Source organism: Centrocercus urophasianus, unplaced genomic scaffold (genome assembly GCF_019232065.1).
Source record: "Centrocercus urophasianus isolate 14NV4802_14NV808 unplaced genomic scaffold, USGS_Curo_1.0 seq_12, whole genome shotgun sequence".
Lineage (NCBI taxonomy): Eukaryota > Metazoa > Chordata > Aves > Galliformes > Phasianidae > Centrocercus > Centrocercus urophasianus.
In genome coordinates, this window is record NW_024884364.1 from 58,933,688 (window position 1) to 58,952,671 (window position 18,984).

The window sequence follows — 18,984 nt, forward strand, 5'->3', positions numbered from 1 at the left end:
TCAGAAGTGCTTTTCACTGTGGAACTTGAGTAGTTCTTGTGTTTGGGAGATTTTAGTCTAGCAAACCAATGCAACTGAAACATAATTTACAGGAATTTACAGGAAGCAATGCAACTGAAACAGATTTATCTTTCTACCTTGCATGATTGTAATCACTTGTTCACCTAAATCCTGTATTCTGTGTTTCCTGTTCCTTATTGTCATCTTCCATACCTTTGTTCTGGACCTGATGGTAATTGTAGGTTGTAAAGATAGTCGTGACTTGTAAGAGGCCTTGGCATTCTGCATATATAAGCATTGAGACACTTGAAGTAGTCTGATATTATAAAATCACAGACTGGTTGAGGCTAACAAGGCCCCCTGTGTGCAGGGTGCTTAGGGCCACGGTCAAGCAGCTGCTGGAGATCTCCAAGGAGGAGTCTGCACAACCTCTGTGAGCAGTCTGTGCCAGTGCTCCGTCACTCATGGAACACAGAAGTGTTCTGTCCTCTCTGCACCTTCCCCTCTGGTATTTATAGGCACTGATGAGATTTCCTTGAGCCTCCTCTTCCCCAGGCTGAACAGTCCCAGCTTTCCAAGCCTCTCCTCGTAGGAGGGATACTCCTGTCCCTTCACCATCTTGATGGCTCTATATTGATCTCTCTGCCGTATGTCTAGGTCTCTACTGGTGGTCCCAGAACTGAACGCGTTGCTCCTCTTGTGGCCTGGAGCTGAATTGAATTATGACCTGCATACGGTTATAATACCAAAAACTATTGAGTCAGTAGCACTAGTTATGCCTTGGGTGCTGTGCTACTGCTGGACAGCCATGACAGTAGCTGCCTGCCTGACTTGGTGCCCTTTGGAAAATGTAGACTCATTTCCAGAGTTTCCTCAAGTGTGGCAGTTTGTTTTGTGGGTGGACTGTGAGTATCACCCAGTGACTATTTGCCCATGTATTTTTGAAGCCTTTTGGAGGTTACAGGAAATGATTTTGTATTCTCAAAGCCTAAATATTCGTGACCCGCCCTGGCTTTCTCATCGGATATGGCCGTCTAGAGTTTGGCTGTTAGAGCACCATGGCAAAAAACCCCACTCGTGATGCAAAGCCTGTGGTTCAGATGCATGCCATCTCAAATCGTAACTGCTGTTTCCATTCACCATGTGTGAGAAGGAAGATGTCAGAATTGCCTAACTGAAGTACTGTTTCAAGGAATGTATTTGATGCGTAAATGAATTCTTTGTGGCCCAGGTTTCCATCCTGAGTTTGAGTCACTTGGCAAGTTGCAGTGTTGCCAGTGAAGCTTTTGGCAGGGAAGGTATGATAGAAATAGATTCGTACTTCTTGGGGAATGATTGTTAATGAAAGCCAGAGCGTAAACATTTTCTGGCTGTTGTGTAGCAAAATGAAGACTTTTATCAGGAGAAAGACGGAATTAGAGGTCAAAATGCAAAAGAATTGAGCCCAGAGAGGAAAGACCTGAATGCATCTTGTGCTGTTGTTTGTGCATCTGAGCTTCATTTCAGGCAAAGTGTTGGTAGGAATGAGATTTTCTTGTATGTTTTCCTCCTTTGACTCTTCATTTGTTTGGAGATGCTTCTAATATATGTTAATTGGGCTGTGCAAAATAGAGTTTTATTAAAATACTTTCATGACTCATTTTTTTAATTATATATTTGGATACAATTTGGACTTTTATTTTCCCCAGCTGTACTTTCTCTCCAGTTAACTGATAAATACAGGGTTCACTTTTCAGATGTTGATGATCAACAGTTCCTGTATTTCTGCTCACTTTCCAAGGCAAGTTGTAAACACTGATGCACATTTGTGAAGTTGGGAGCAGTCACTTGGAGTGCTGAGTTTTTCTTTAAAGAACAGAACCCCCAAATCCTCTGAAACAATGTCAGCAGTTTGGCGGAGTACTTTATTTGTGAACTTTAATGGACAGTAGATGATTTGTGGGGCGAGAGGGATGTAAGAGTACTATTTATAAGATCTTGTAACAAAATAAAGCAAATTTGCTTGCTTTTTTTTTTTTTTTTTTTTTCCCTCATGATTAACAATATTCTTGTAGGAGGGAAACATGGCCTACAAAAGGGAATGGGGATTGTTTAATCTGGAGAAGAGGCTTATTGCTGTCCGCAAGAACCTGAAAGGATTTTGTGGGCAGGTGGGAGTTGATTTCATCCTCTGGGTTGCTAGTGATAGGAGGTGTGGCAATGGCCTTAAGTTGCACCGGGGAAAGTTCAAGTGGGATCTTAGGAAAAATTCTTTGTCTGGAAGAGCAGTCAAGCATTGGAATAGGCTGCCTGGGGAATGGTGGAGTCACCATACCTACAGGTGTTCAAGAAATGTGTAGATGTGGCAGTTTGGGGTGTGGTTTAATGGGCATGATGGCTTGATGGTTGGACTAGATGATCTTGAAGTCTTTTCTAAGGATAGTAACACTATGACTCTGGAAGTGTTTAGCTGTCACGAGAAGGGATCTACTTTGCCTTAGGGTTTTTAACGTTGCTTCATTAAAGTATCGTTTCCATTTACAAGGTATCTTGAGATCTGTCCTGTAATTTAGAATGTGGAGCAGTTCTCATGGAGAATAATGGTTTGTGGAGACTAAGAATACAGTAGCTGGACAGGAGAATTGATTCAGCAAAATGTAGCTTTCTATCTACTGAAGACTTAGTGATACGAAGAGCCTGGCTGCAGTGTGCTGGGCATTTTGGCTTGTACTTGAGCACAAAAGAAGGATGGCAGGTGGTAGGTCATTCTCCCGTTGTATCAGTTCTCTGCCGTTACAGATGTATTTTCATTCATGCAGTGAACAACACTTCATAATTTTGCCTCTTCTGTTTTTTTTCCCCCCTTCCTTGTGTGTCAGGAGCAGCATCCTGCTTACTGTGAAATTTCATGGTAGCTGGGAAGTAGAAACTATTTCTTTTAGCCTCAGTGTTTATCAGTTTAGGGGTTCATCAGCTCCCTTTCTCTGCTTATAAACCATGTAAGTCCAAACCTGGCTTTCAAATGTCTTTGCAACGTATTTACAATACTTTCTTCAGTATTTTTTTTTTCCTCCCCTTTCATTAAGATGAATTAGATGAATTGCTCTCTTTAATTGAATTTCTTTGTAGGATACTTTTGTAGTGCAGAAATGGATTTGAATCCTTTCAGGGAAGATTTTGAGCACAAACATTTGTGCATGAGTGGCCTTTGAATGAGTAAGGTTGTAATAATGTGTTGTTATTAGCCAGGGGTTGCAGTACAGGAAGATGCTCGGAATTTTTTCCTTGAGTTTGATTTGGAGCTTAACAAATTTACACAACCTGAATTTGTCAGACTTACTTTGGAGTTGGAAATCTCATTAGAAAATAGAAACAAACTGTTGAAATAATCTGAGATGTCTTCTGAAATACTGCTTTGTGGCTAGCAACGCTTAACACAGCAGGTGTTGTTGGAGGACCCCTGTGAAGATTGGAGCAGGGCTAAGGCCGGAGCTGGTACTCTGTTGAGGTTAAGTTCGAGACACACTCAGGCAGAAGGTCTCCTTATTTCTTGGAATATGTTGCTGTGCCCAGCCAGCCTTGAGGGGAACCCTTTTTCATGTCCAGACAGAACCTCCCTAATGAGAGTTCTCCTTGCCAGCTTCAGTGTTCACTCTGACTTGTATTGGAGGGCCCTGAATCACACATCATAGGCTAGGGAGAACCATTTCAGTTCCCAATGGGTGGAAATTATCTGTCCCTCAGACTGCTGCCTGGGTTTTTGCTTCCATGCTCTGTTCTCCATGTGTGACTGTGTTTTCCTTTAGGAAGATGTGAGTTGAACTTGCTAGCATGAAAGTGAAGGGAGCAACAACTGTAGCAGCTCAAATGCAATTTTTAGAACTGCTGAATTTTTGATTGGGTTTATGCACTAATTTTTCTTTGTATTGTGGTGGCTGGGCTTATTCCCTGGGTAGTTTGGATGTTGTGCAGCACACTGATATCCATCCAGAAAATATATAAATACAGATTCAACTTACACTGAATAGGTGGATTAAGCTGAAGTCATTCCTGCTTTCTCTCCATAATCTCTTGAGAGAGATTGAAAAAACAAAACAAACAAAACAACCAAATTGTCTGAAGGTCAAACTTTAGTGCTAAAACTGTGTTGTTTGTTATTTCAGATAGTTGTGTGCATAACTTCGTTGGAGAGTCCTGCCTTTCACTGCCTGGATCCTTTTAACAGTGTGCCAAAGGTGAGTGATTCAGGCCTTATTTTTATATCTAAAGATAAGGAGCTAACTGGATATATTGCTTGGTTGTACTTTCATGTGGTGTGATGCCTGTAATTTTCTTCAGACTGCTGGATCATTTATTAAATAGCAGATCTTTTTCTTTCTGTGATCTGAGACGAACTAGTTCTAGCTCTTGCTTGAGAAGGTAGAAAGATAGGATCAAGTCATTAATTATTAATTAATTAATTAACTACTGCTATAGCTGTTTTTTGGCTCCTACCTTCTGTTCACTATGGACTACTTTGGCTTAGGACACTTAGAGAAGATGTAGATAAAGTGTATTGCTATGGGAGGAGGCATAGCAGTAATTCATAGCCTTTGGTTTAACAGCCTCAGTGTTATTCTTTGATTTCTGAAAACTAACTAATAATTTATTAATTAGTGAAATGAAAGAAGGTTTGTATATTTGTGGTGATTGGTTCTTTGTTTTATTATTTAGTTTTTGGAAGTGTAGATCTGAATTGCACTCAGTGTTTATATAGAGTAACTTCCTAAACTGTCTCTGAAGGCTGAATTATCATTATGGAGCTGATGTATCTTGTGGCACATCTGCCCACATGCTTGGTATATGTACCTTGGTATATATGGTATATGTACCTTGTTGTCTTTTCTTTTAGTAGCTTTTAAAGAAATGAAACCTCATCACAACTGTTAATTAAAGAAAAAAAAGGCAGGACATTGAATGAACTTTCAGTGTTGTACTGGATGCAGCACAGACAAGGGAACTTTACTATACAAATTTACTGTTTCTTATTCAGGTTCTCTGTTCACAAATTAAAATACAGTTACCTTCTTCAGAATGAAGTTATGATGGCTCATTATTGGCATTTTGTAGTCCTTAGATGAAAAGCAATGCATTAAGTCCCCATGTGTCTTGATTTTTGCTGTGAGTTCTGTTAAATGGCTGTTCAGTGAAGTGTTATCAGACATTAAACAAATTAATGTCAATAAAATGGAGATTAATCAGTTAGAATTACGAGTGCAATCCAGTCTTAAATTTATCACCTATTATTGGAAATGTATTTGGAAATGATTGGGTTTCCTTCAAGGCAATAGAAAAGAAAATTCTGAAATGCTTTGAGATGGGTTGACTTTTGCACTACATTTTCAGGTTAATTTATATCTATCCACTACATTCAAAGATGATTTTATAACTCTGGCCTTCCCAGCAGATCTGAATGTGTATCCTTGAACATTCTGTAATTATTTTTGAGCAACAGTGAGAAATCTTTTGTAATAAATTTTAAGAGCAGAGTGGTTGGTTTGTTTTTTGATTTGGTTGGTTGGTTCATGTAGGTAACAGACAAAGTAACAAAAGCTCTTGAAGTGGCCATTGGTGTAAATAGAAGACAAATAACCAATCCCCAAAACGATAATGATTCATCCAACAAGGAACTTAATCATAGTAAAATGATTGTAACTTTTCTACTGAAATTTCTGCTCACAAATCAGCTTGTTAACTGTGGCCCAGGCCTTGTATTCGTTTCAAATGTGTAATATAAAATTACTGGCTATTGGCTTCTTTCATTGTAGCTTCCACTTAAATTTTCTATAAAAAAGCTTCATCACTTTGTTGAAAGAAACAGGTATTTGGAGTCTGGCTTTAGCGTGTTTTTAATTCAAGCTGTTTCTGAGTCAAAAATCTTTTTTCTTCTACCCTTTAAAATGAAAACTTAAAAAACAAATCCAAACAAACACCAGGAACACCCAAAGCAAACACTTTTGTTGCAGATGAAGGTTTTATATAGTTCCCAAAAAGACAAGAGCTTGCTAAGAGGAGGAGAAGAGCAGCCTTTTCTGTCTTTGGACATCTTAGTTGCTTCCTCCACCCTTTTAAGTGTAGGTCTACAGAATACTTGCCCTCTCCAGTCAGGCAACACTTGATTTCAGTAAGAAAATTAAATCTCATTTCTTTATTATTATTAAACACCTGTCCCTTGTGTGCATGTGCATACCATTGTGCGTGTTTCTGATGGACTGTATGGAATTTGGTAAAACTGATTCTGCAGAACATGGAGCATTCTAACGCCTTTCCAAAAAGGGAATTAATGCTTATATGTAGGTTCAGTAAACCTTGTACTTGAAGTGCTTCACTGAATCGGAATCTAGTAAATATTTTGCTCTTAGAAAAGCAAATGCAGTTGTTAAATGTTCACAAATGACACTAAAAATGGTCTTTGTATCTCACCAAACTTCTGGCAGTATTGGCTCCTCACAGGATTTTGTTGAATCTGGGAACTGTGGCATAACTTGTGTGTTAAATGGTCACCTTTTAGCTGACTGCACACTTGCTGCTTTCAGTTGTTTGTTTCTCTGTTTTCAAAAAAAAAAGAGAGCTGTACAGAAGGGCACCTTTTTTGCTGTTAAAACTTACTGTCATTTCTGTAGTTCCAGTGGTGTGAAGCTAGAATGTATAATGTTCTAGCAATTTATTGTAGTCATTCAGTTATTACAAACTTGAAACTGTCCTATAAACGTTTACCTATTATAGAATGTGATATTTAATATTATTCTGTGATTTTGAACTTGTTATTCCTTCACTTACAGTTTCTTTGTAAAAATAAATAATTGCATCTTGTATTTCACAACAAAATGCTTTGAGAAGTGGTTTCACTATTAATATGTACCTTCTAGTGGTAATGTCTAGATAATTTGTTTTGGGAAATATTCTTTACTAGTATAATTTTTTTGGAGAATAAGCTTGCCGTCGTATATACCTTGCTGGAATGTACGTTTGGATATGTAGGGATACATCTGTACAGAGAAGGTAGATAGTCTGAAGAAATTCGAGGTAAGCAGATGAAGCTCAGTTGTCACAGTCTTTTTGTGCTCAGTAGATTTGCCAAACTGAGATCAGATGTCAGTGGCTACAGCATTAGGACACTTCATGGAGAGCTGCGTCTGTAGAGGTATTCAGACAGCTGCCTGCAAGTGCTGTGTTGCAAGGCAGGAGACTCACTGGCAGCTTCTGAAAGAGCAGTCGTCTTCATTTAAAGAGGTAAAGCACCACACTGATTTCAACGTGATGCAGCTGTCTGCAATGCTGTATGAAAGTACTTGGTGTTTTTTGTGGCTCACCACGTTTGCAGTTGTTAATGGATTTTTGAGGAGTTGAAAACCGAGAAGATTAGTTCCTGTTCTTAACGTACCATATGAGCTGGTTTCATGGGGAGTTTTTGTTCTGATAGTAATTAGATGAATGTAAAGCATGGACTGAGTAGATTTCTACATTCTTTTCCCAAGAATAATCATGTATTTATGTCAGTTATCATAGGTGTCTAAAGTGTTGATTTTAAGCCTTTGAGTATAGCTTTTAATGTTTCTTAAAATATTTATGGAAGTTCAGAATAGCTATCAATTTTATAGAACACTGCCGATTATCTTGTGCTGGTGATACAATACTTTCTAAATGATGGTAATGAATATGAGAGAAGAATGCTTTCCCTTCTGCTCTCGTGTCCACATAACCAGCAGTATACCCCCCAGGTATTTTTATGTTGATGCGGTGCACGATAGATTTTCACTGAATTAAATATTTTTTTTTCCAATTTTGACTAATTTGTTTCTTGTTGTAATCAAATTGTAATTCTTTATGTGAAAGCATAAGCATGCTTTTCTTTACTAAAAATAGCAAAGTAGATAAAGAATCGTTTGACTAATTTTTTTCATTATTTTTTCCTGACTGCATCAGGTTCAACTTAGATTCTGCTGCTACCTACAAACCTAATCTATTATAGCCCACCAATGACATTTGTGACTCACTGTAACAGCTATCCATATGATTTCTGTGTCACAGAGAGCACAACCCAGCTTTTATCAATATGTGTACATTCAGCTGAGTGCAAACAAAAAGATGACAGCGTCTTCCCCGGTGGAAGTTGTTTTGTGGTTTGGTAGTTTGTATGGGCTTCAGCTGTATTTTTATCCAACGTGTCAGCTTTTTAAGCCAAAAAAGGGCTTTGCCTGCTGAAAAGGATCTAGTGTATTTCTGAGCTCTTGAATATAGCAATGAATTAAACTACTTATTCTTAGTATGTATGAGTATATGTGTATTTGTACAAATAAGCTAAGATGAAGCTTGTGCCTCTTTGTTTGTAAAATGATAACAAAGGACCCAGAGACCAAGCCTTGTGTCTTGACCAGTGCTAGGTGGAATGTTGTTGAGCTAGTTGAACCCATATTTCTTGGGTTACTAAATGAACATACTCCTGCATTAAGCTGGTTTCAGTTAGAAGAGTGGAATACACACAGCTCTTCTGAGGGACAGCTGATGTGGTTCCGAATACCATCTTAAGAATCTCTTGATGATAGTTCATGCGGTCAATCTGCATTAATGGAAGAGTATCTGATTTGCTGGAAACCTTTGTTAGTTAAGTGTTGCATATGGAGGCATGTATCCAGGAAAGTCAGCTGGAGAGCTTGGAATGTGTGGATTTTAAGCAACCCCTGTGCCAACACATTGTGCAGTATGATAAGGCTGTATCAGCACAGGGGCAGTTTATTAATCCACTGCCCTCCTGGAGGAGGAAATAGATTAGCCAGGCAGCCAAGGCTGAAGTTACCAAGTGCTAGCTACCCTAATAGCTCTGTCCTGCCCAGGAAGGAGCTGCTGTTATCTTCTGCTTGCAAACTTTTCCTGAAGATGCCCTCCCGTCAGCTTTCTCAGGGATGCCAGGCTTGTTTCACAGCTCAGTACTTTGAGAGCTTGACTTAAGGCTTTACAGAATGAAGAGTGCAGGCCAGCATTGGCATCGGTTCTGGTTATAAAATCAGTTGCAGAGTTGTTTCTCTATTTCATAATTGCTGGAAGACAATTCTTCTGTTTTGAAGGTTCTGAGGGAACTTAAAATGATCCATTGTTTGTGTTACAATCAGGGTGTAAGTTAATAGAATGCAGCTAAAATTGTAAATGCCCATGTTTTCAATAGTGCTCTTAACATATTCCATATGAAAATACATATCATTTGACTATTATATTAAATGTATGTGTTACATTTAATGCACTATGATATTAAAAAACTTTACTTGCTAAATGGCTCCTTTTGATGAATGGGATGAGACTGTTTGCAGTTCATGATCTTTTATGTGTTGAAAAGGCATTTTTGGTAAATGCTAAAACTAGTAGATTTTACAAAACAAAATATTTAAAAAATCACTGTCATAAATTTGCTATGGAATTCTGTATCTGATAACTTGCTTAATTAATCTTGGATTACAGCTACTATTAGTACTGTGCTGACAAAGCCTGAATTGTGCTAAGCTGAGTGAAATGAGGAAAATGAGCTTGTCCCGTTGTGTGTTTTGTTTAAGCCTGTAGTAATATGAGGCATAGAATTCCAGGCATACAGAAGTAAACCTTTTAAATTAGTTTTTTTTTTTCTCTTCCCGACCTTAAGTTTGTGAGTCTAATTTTAAGACATGTAGCTCCTTACAATCTCTTGGATTTTACACTCCCTTCCTTTGTGCTCTTTCTCTCCGCACTCTTTTGTTTCAGGGATCCCCTGCAGCTCTCGTTTTATCCCTCCTTTATTTGGAGTCTGTTTCCTACATCAGCTGCTCTTAGTTGTTCCCCGTAATAGGGGCTGTGTTTAGGTCATTTGCTACCTGTTCTCCTACCCTTTTCTTTTCTCCTCATGTCTTTTACTTTATCCTGCTCTTGATTTTGCACACAGCAGCTGCATGCTTAGCCCTCCCAGCAGGCCTGCTGCTGCTGTCTTTGTGACTTGCACTTTTTTTTTTTTTTTTTCATGCTAGTCTGAGTCTTTGCATTTCTTCCTAGCACTTCTTTTCCCTCTTGTCATTTGTTGCACATCTTCCCACTAACTTAAAAATATAAATTATCTGTAGTCTGGTATTATTTTGTGATGGGAAATACTGACATCTTACCTGATGTGTTCCTATATGCAAGTTGAGTGTTTTCTGCTGGTGCCTGTAGCTGCAGGAGGCAATGTCAGAGAGATCCTTTGCCTGAAGCAACTGGTAGGTGGGGAATCTGCATTTTCACTAGAGGCTGATTTGGAATTGCCTATCCATCTTGCACCAGAATCATTCATCTTATTCATCGTCTGTTGGTGCTTAGAATGTTGCCTGATGAGCTGAATTGTTTCATGCCATTAGCTCTCAAGTTACCAGATACCATCCCAGAAAATGCTGCTAAGGTGTGGGTTAAACCATCTTTGATTCCTGAATTTGTCCTTCAGGGATTAAACAGGTAGAGCAAGCATTGGTTTTCATCTCTTTATTCTCCACGAAGACTGTTGAATGGCATTTAATACCAGCTCTGAATTTAGATAAGATTTGGAAAGATCTGTTCCATCATGGCTGGAGAGTACTGTGTTATAATGATAAAGATGGGCCATGTTGTAGGGTAAAGCATATATCTCAAAACAAAAAGTTGTGTAAGATGTTTTCACTAGAATTAATCTTTTATTTATACTTGTGTATGTGTGTGTGTGTATATATATGTGTATAATATACAGTATATGTGTATAATATATGTATTTATGTAACATATGTGCATGTATTTATAAAACTTTTTAAACATCTTTGTAAGCAAGGTTTTGATAGTCGTGCCCTTTAGACTTTGAACCTTACTGTCAGTGAAATAACAGCAGCTTATGTTCCCAAATGCTGACTTATGCTCCAGGCACTGTTGGGATACACATTTGTTCTGAGATGTAGGGAAATCTCAAGATCTGTAAGTTGTACCTTTTGCCCATGTGTTGCCTTCACCATGTGGCCAAAATGGCAGGGGAGGTGGTGGTGGTCACATACATGTGGTGGGCTTATGTCTGTTTGTGTGAGGAACAGCTGCTGCTGTTCTTAGGGGGTGGGGGAAAAGTGGAAGCAGTGCTATCAGTGGGTTGCTGCAACTTGCTCTCTTGCTGTGGTTTAGGAGCAACAGAGGAAGATGATGGCATGAAACAGGTACCAAACAGATTCTGGCCCATAAGTGATGGCTGGGCATCTCTGCCTTCTGAGACTTGGCTCATTCTGTACAGTCCTTAAAAAATAAGAGTAAAAACAAGGAAGACAACATCGGATGCAGTGCACAGGACTACTTACCTTTCTGGAACTAAAACTTCTTTTCAGGATTGAGAGTTTTTGAACCTAAATGTATTACACAGTGGAGAAGCAGGAACATGGCATCAATAAACACTTCAGTGCAAGAACTATTCCTCAGAGCTTAATTCTCAACAAGGAGCACAAGAACAAATAAACTGGAAATGCTTGGTGTTAGTCGTTTGAAGCATTTACAGGCTCTGTGACCCAGGAAAGGGTAACTTATTTTCCTGTTCATCCCAAAGTTCACCCGGAGATGTGGTGAATGCTCTGTCCTTGGAGACTTCCAAAGCAAGGCTGGATCAGGTCCTGGGCAACCTGATCAAGCTGTGCACGTCCCTGCTCATTGAAGGGGAGCTGAAACAGATGACATTTAAAGGTCCCTTCCAACTCTAAGGATTGTATGATTCTGGGTGGACAGGAGACATTTATATCTTCTTTCACCTTTCTGTTCCACCACCTTGAGATAATTTGTGAATAAACTTCATACATGTAATACAGTTTTTTGGTGAAGTACTAGTGTTAGCATACGAATTTTCTTGAAAAGCTAATCAGTGTGGCCCAGTGCAAATTTGATAACAGTCCTGGCTTCTCTATAAGATCTCATATAGGTAATGAAGAAATGGTCTACTTTTGTTTTAATATTCCTTAAAACAGAGCTGTGGTGTTTTGTTCTTGAGTTTTTAATACCAGCAATATTAAGGTGCTGTGAGAGGATGTGAAACACTAAATATTTTTTATGGCTCCCAGCTTAAACTGTACATGGAACAGTAGTCACTTTAACTGAAACTTGGTACCAATATAAATTATTTTATTTGTATTCATCTGGAAGGACTAAAACTTACAGCTAAACTTCCAAATTTCAGATCTGTGTGACTTTGAACTTGTTTTTCTTTTATTTGATTTTGATTCAAGTACAGATACTAATTCCCACAGCCTCTCTTCATGTTTGGAAATTACTTGGCTCTGTTTCCCTTTCACTCTTGTTGATGCATTTTATCATTATCTAGAGTGTGGAAAGAAGAAAACATGCCCATGAGTGAGGATAGAACATCCCATCAGTGTGAAAGTACGTAACGTTTTTAGATGAAAGAGAATATGATGTAGCAGCCAAAGCCAAATGTTTAATTTTGAACTGATTTGCTTATTGCAGACAGAGTTTTTTTGCAGAAAAGTGGGCTGTGGAGAAATTTCTCTCAGAAGATAAGGGGATTTAGGGAAAAGATTGCTTTTGTTGAAGCACTGGGGTTGAGAGTAGTTTACTTTTTCTTGGTTTTGGGTTACAGTTTCTATGGGAAAACTCAGGTTTACTTTCAGAAGTACTTTCCGGAGCAGCAGCTCTAGTGCAGTGGAAAATCATGTTAGGGCTAACAGCCGTGCAATGACTTCCTCGCTTACCCTTATCTGGGTAAGCAGTGTTAGAGCAGCTGAACTGCGAGGTAAGAGTTCAGGATGAAGTGCATCTCCTCAGTGTGCTTATGGAAATCTGTGTTCTATGGAGCGTGTTTTGCAGAAACACTCATGAGTTAGAAAAAATAAAGTCCTTGTTGTTCTCTGTCCCATTCTCTGAATGGTATTTTTTTGGTGTAGGCACGTACCCCTCCCCTTAGGGGAATTAACAGAGACTTCCTGCGGTAGTCATGTGGTAGAGCATTCACAACTACTACTCTTTTCTGAAAGGCACTCACTCAAGCTGGAGGAAGATGCATAAGAAATATTTCATTAAAAGAAACGAATGCTGCCAACATTCCAGGCCAAGAGCACAGCCTTAACTTAAATGTAAATGGTTTTGAAGATCTATAGGATAGATTGGCTTGAGACGGATTTTATTGGGGAAGGTGAAGCTTTAGAGTGTTTCATCTGCTTTTGTGTTTCGAGGGTGTTAAGAGGGGATCTCGGTATGATTCTGAGAAGTTTGTTAGATTGAAGGGAAACAGATGATTTTAGGGGGAGGCTTGGGTGACTCTTTCTTATCTTGGCTCCTGCTTTGTAAATTGTGTAGCGTTAGTGCAGCAGTCATTGATTTCACCAGTAAGTGACTTGTGAGGCTGTTACATATCAATAGAAGATGCTGGGAAATATCTTCATTTTGAATTGCACCTCGTCTAGGCATGTGTCCGATTGGAAAAGTAAAAAGGTGGCTTTAACTGACCACCTCTGGTGCGATTTTTCATCAGGAAGGTGCATAAATTTAAATAGAAATAAATGTAACTAAATCCAACTAAATCAAGCACTGCATCTTTCAAGCCTCCTCTTTGATTACACACACAAGCATACAGACAAGAATAAAGATATCTTACATCTGGTGGCTATTTTTACTTGAAGCATTCAAAAACCGCACTTCTGGAAAGTGGTTTTCTGCTTAAGAAACCCTCTCCTAGATTTTGTCAATAGTTGTTAGGGTTACCTTGAGTTTGGGTAAACTTCTGCATGACATTTTGTTCTAGAAGATTTTTAAATAGAGAAGCGTTCTTCCCCCTCACCTTCCTATGTACATTCATCTTTCAATGTAGAATATAAATTCTATTCCAAGTGACCTAGTAAGTAATCCATAAGTGTAAGAATTTATTTGTTATTTGAAATAACAGCAAATTGGAAAGTTTATAGGAACAGAGTCCAAACAGGGCCTTTAAGTGCTTAGGTCTCTGTGAACTAGAAAGTTAAAAAAAAATTTAATATATGTATTTTTCAGAATTTCCTACTGTCATGCACTAAATTAAATTTGTAATGTGATGGATAAATTGCTGAAAAGTGTTAAGTGAACACTGTCTAGAAATAAACAGTGCCCTCTATTTTTTCTTTAAACAGCCTTGATTGGTGGGAATAAATGCATTTTTGAACTGAACGAGCATCTCTTCCTCTTTGTAGTTTAAAAAGTATATGAAAAAGAATATATGATTTTTTCTGTTGGGGAACAGAAGGTCAGCAGTTCAATTGTATTTTCAGCACTTTATAGACAGTTTAAAGTGAAATCCCTGGAAAAGTAGGTAGCAGTGTTTCAAGGGATTAGCTGTAAAGTGTAGCAATCTACTGTGATTCTGAGCTTTGTCCTTCTGTGTAAGATCAAGGTTATGCTGCTTAGGTTTGAGGACCGTTCTTTGCTTACATGGTGCATAAATGTACTAGCACTTCTAATGAAATATAATTCATGCGCACTGCTGAATGTTTGAGCTAGGGAAAGAAAAGATACAATGAAAACAGATTATGCAAATGCTTTTTGAATCCTTCATGAAATTCAAGAATGCCTCCTTTATAAAATCTTACGACGCTTACCATATCATGAATGGCTGACTTTTAATTTCAAGGCAGGAAGGATGGCTGAAGTGAAAGTGAGACCATCAGCGAATGAGTAGCAGTAAGCTTGCTTTGTTATTACACAGAGCGTGTTTCATCCATCTATCAGCTACCTAGATGTCAACGTAGGGCGTTTGTTTCTCTGTGATTTTGTGTGTTGGACTCTTGTCACTGCTTTTGTAAGAGCCTGCTGGTCAGTGTGAAATGGTTTGCCATTTTGTCTTGTCTGTACACTTCATAGGTGTTGTGTTCTTCTAGAATTTTCCCATCTTCTATCTTGACTTTGGCTTTCTGACGTCTCCAAATGGCTTAAGCAGGTTGGCTTAAATCTGGTCTGCTGGGAAGAATGGGGAGTTGACAGTCCAAGGAAACACCGCTAGTCATTAAGCCTTGTCATATTTCTGACTTAGTAGAATCAACCACGAAGCAGCACTGAGATCAGGCCATTCATCACTGCAGCTGTTTTAGAGGAGAGATGTGGTCCTGCTTTCTTTCTTTCCCCTGGAAGTTTTCTTGAATGCAGTTGAGCTGATTATTAGTTCAGCATCTTCTCTAAAAGTGCTTTTACATTTTTTTTTTGCAGCTTTCGGGAAAAGCTGCCTTTTTTTTTTTTTTCTTTCTTTCTCCTATGTCTGTTGCTGTATTTACCTGGGTGCAAGGCAGAGATTCGGGTTCTGGTTGATTTACTCTGCAGCCAAAGATGATCTCTCATCCAAGCCCACCTTGTGCTGCTTGAAGCTGAAAGGTCTGAAGATGTCCTCTCTGTTGTTTATAGGTTTTATCTGTGCTATCCAAAATGCAGAAAAGAAAGTGTTGTTGATGACAGTGCATATAAAAAAAAGATGTGCAAGTTCTCTACTAATCATGGAAAAAGTCACCACAGACCAGTTGCATCTGTACAGAGCATTTCGGGGAGTAGTGGAGATGGCCCCACAGCTTGCTGTGTCCGGGCCTCACAGGAGGAGGTGGTGGACTGGGCTCTGAAGGCAGGTGGAGCGAGTGGAAGCAATGGGTAGGAAGTGATGTTAGCTGCCTACCTGCTGTTGGGAGTGCTTCATTATCAGACGTTGTGTTTTGTTTTTTTTTGCTTTTGCAACAAACTACGACCAGAGATAACTTAATCTCATTGCGTTTTCTGGTAAGTGTATAATAAGAGTGACAGGAAAAGATGCAATTATGTGTAGTGTTCAAGATATGGAAAAATACCTTCTTTGAAAAATACAATCTGTGTTGGATGAAGTGCTAGTGAAGCTAAGCCATCTAACTACAAAATTCTCTCAGCATTTTCTGTCCTCTAGACAGTTGCAAGTATTATTTGTTAATCTTGGTCTTGATTTCCAAATGCATTAAAAATACGAGTAAGTACAAATTTCTGAAGAAAAAAGGGGAGAAATGAAAAATACCAAGCTGAAATATGGGTGTTTTTTTTTTTGTTGTTTGGTCTGGGGTTTGCTTATTTTAAATCCCTGAAGATTGTCCTTGGGCAATTTCTTAATAGTAATCCCATGTGTAGCAAAGCACTTCAGACCAATTTTTATTGTAAACCCTTTGCACTTTCTGTTCCAGCTTAGCTAAGACCTGTGAGAATGCTTTCTCCGTAACTTTCATTATTTTGTTTTAAGCTGAGGTAAGCTATAAGGCTCTGAACTAGTGCTGCTAAACTTTAACATGCATTAATATAATACCAGCTTGCTCCTGCAGAATATCAGCTTTTTGTCCTTTGAAATTATAAATTTAAATCATCTGTCAGAAGCTAAAAATGAACACTGCCTTCTTCATAATAGGCATGCTGTTCCAGAAAGGGTATAGAAATATCTTTCTTTTTAAGTAAGACATCAAAAGATTTTTAAAAACTTCCTTAAACAGATGAGTACTTATGTAAATAAGAAAGACAGTGTGTTTGTAAGAGCATCACATTGGTTATCTTGAAATGCCTCAGACCAGGACATTTTGGGTCATAGCAGTACCACTAATTGGAGAAGAAGAAATCTGAAATTGTGAAGATGGTAAGAAGGTTACAGCATGAAACTGAGTGAACGTCATGTACAATTAGGGCATTATTGCATTAATAGGAGGCTAGAATTCAAGCGTGTGTTCATTGTTGCTGTGGCAGCCTGTCTTGTAACATTACGGAGGATTATTCTACCGTTAGAGAGGATGTCGGCTAAAGTAACACTTTAATCTGCTGCTTTTTCAAATAAGTGGTAGCCATGTTATTCTTATCTAATAATACATTCTGGAGACTCACTGTTGTGGAAGTACTGTTTCCTTTTCTTGTCGACATCAACTTCTGACACCATGTTTTTCAAACTGCAAAGCAGTGTTAGTCTGAGAAGTGGGCAGTGTGGTCTTGAGGTGGCTGGCCTACAAGAACGGACAGAGGAGGCGAGGCATGAGTGAGTGTAACCCGTCAGTGTCCACTGTGCTCCTCTTGGCCTTTCAGCCAACCCAGCAAACATTGGGTAGCACCTTGGTGCTTGGGTGAGACCTAGAGGGCTGCGACCCAGCACAGTGGTGGCTAAATCAATCAGAGGTATCATTAGGGCCATGGGTACGTGCTTGCATGATGCATGCTCTGACATCAGAACTGCTCCCTTTCCTAACAGTGAGTTCACTTATTAAGAGATGACTTGAATCCATCCCTGCTAACTTGACCTGAACAGGTTAATTCATGGGATAGCCTTCATGAAAATGTTGTGTGGGAATCTTTTTACAAATATGTTTTTATGCCAGTTTTTATTTGAATGTATGTAAGTTGTTGTTTTTTGGTTTTTTTTTGGTTTTTTTTTTGGTCTTTTTTTTTATGGTAAAAAAAACTGTATTGACTCCTTGGCAGGAAGGAACGTTTTGTGTGTTTTTAGTTTGTATTCTTCTTTAGTCCTTTGCACATTTTTTTTAAAAAGACTTCTAAACCACCTATAAGACAGAAAACAAACTTAACTTTTGTGCTCTATTGGAGCTAAGCAGAAATTCGTTACCACCAAACTAGTCTTGAGGTTTCCTGTTTGTAGTTTTGGAACTCAAGATGTAAGATGCTACAGTGTAGCTGCAGTTGTATTAGAGATTAAAATACCAAATACATTGTAGAGCAGAGAGAATCAAACAATATGTTAGAGGCATCCATTGGAATGAACAAAAAACCAAAACCTCACAACATTGTGTCATTAAACATTAGAAGACAATGAGAAAGTGTTTGAGATGTGAGGGGGCAGGCTTCTTGATAGCATCAAGATAACGTTACATAACTGGTGTAGTTTTAAGTTGCTGGTTGATTAAGATTAATCCTTCACTGGTTTTGAAGTTGCATAGCTCACTTCTATTTCAGTAAGAACTGTCATTGGGGAAAAAAGAAAAAGTACAGTGCCTTTAGAGTTGACCTGAACAGGCCAAAGAATCTCAAATGTGATTAACAAGTCCACCAGGTTGTATCGCTCTTCCTGAAATATTTATTTGTAATTACTCTGTTTTCGAAGTGACTCAAGAGGAAACTGAGTATTATTGTACCTGAGAGCAAATGTCTTGGAACCAGCTAGAAACATTCCTGCTTTCTGCTGAACTTTCCTGAGTGGTTTATCCTTGGATCTGCCACTCAGCTGGTGGTTAATTCATTCTTCATGGATGCAAACTTAGATTTAGGTCTGTGCATCTACCAAGAGATGAAATGAAAAATATTTATTAAAAAATAAATATAGTTTATATCATCATGCCTACCCTCTTGGAAATCCTTTTAATCAATTATCAACTACTCATCCGTAATCTGTTAGCAGGCTGTGTTTGGTTTGTTTTTTTTTTTTTTGTTTTCTTTTTTTTTTGTGTGGTGTGGGGGGGGGGGGGGGTTTTGGGGGGGGGGGGATTTGGGGGGTGGAGGATGGAGAGTTCTTTGTCTCTCCTTCATTTTTCTGGAGTTAGAGCTAGGCTGACTACTTAGCAGTGTTACCAGGGACGTTCCATTTACACTTTCAAACTAGTGGCACAGCTGTAATTCTCCAGTACTTCCTTATTGCTCCAAATTTTGCTCAGTCAATATTGAAAACTTTGTGGGCAACTCTGCTATCTTAGGGTGCATTTGAAGATTAAGTGTTTAATTATATTCATTATTTTTACTGCCCTAGTTAATGACTGAACAGAAAATAGTTGTCACTGTAAGATAATCCCATAGTGCAGAAATAGGTATTGAGCATACAAGAACCTTAATTTTGTATTTTATACATATTCTATTGGTAATGTTTAATTTATGTCAGACGCACTTTAATAGTGTTTTATAGTTCTTAATTAGCATCTTTTGATACTTCAGTTTGCATTTCCTGACTTGTGCTCGTCTCTATCAGGTTTTTCTTTTAAAAAAAAAAAAAAAAAAAAAAAAAAAAAAAAAAAA

The 18,984-nt window shown here is 38.5% G+C and overlaps 1 protein-coding gene across 1 annotated transcript in view; it reads left to right on the plus strand.

Annotated features, from left to right (window-relative positions):
- Positions 1-294: 294 nt before the first annotated feature.
- NCK2 (NCK adaptor protein 2) overlaps positions 295-18,984 on the plus strand; it is a 55,498-nt gene continuing 36,808 nt past the window's right edge. Inside the window, exon 1 of the mRNA XM_042809522.1 lies at positions 295-4,214. The gene's annotated coding sequence lies outside the window, so the exon portion shown is untranslated. The remainder of the gene's footprint in view (positions 4,215-18,984) is intronic.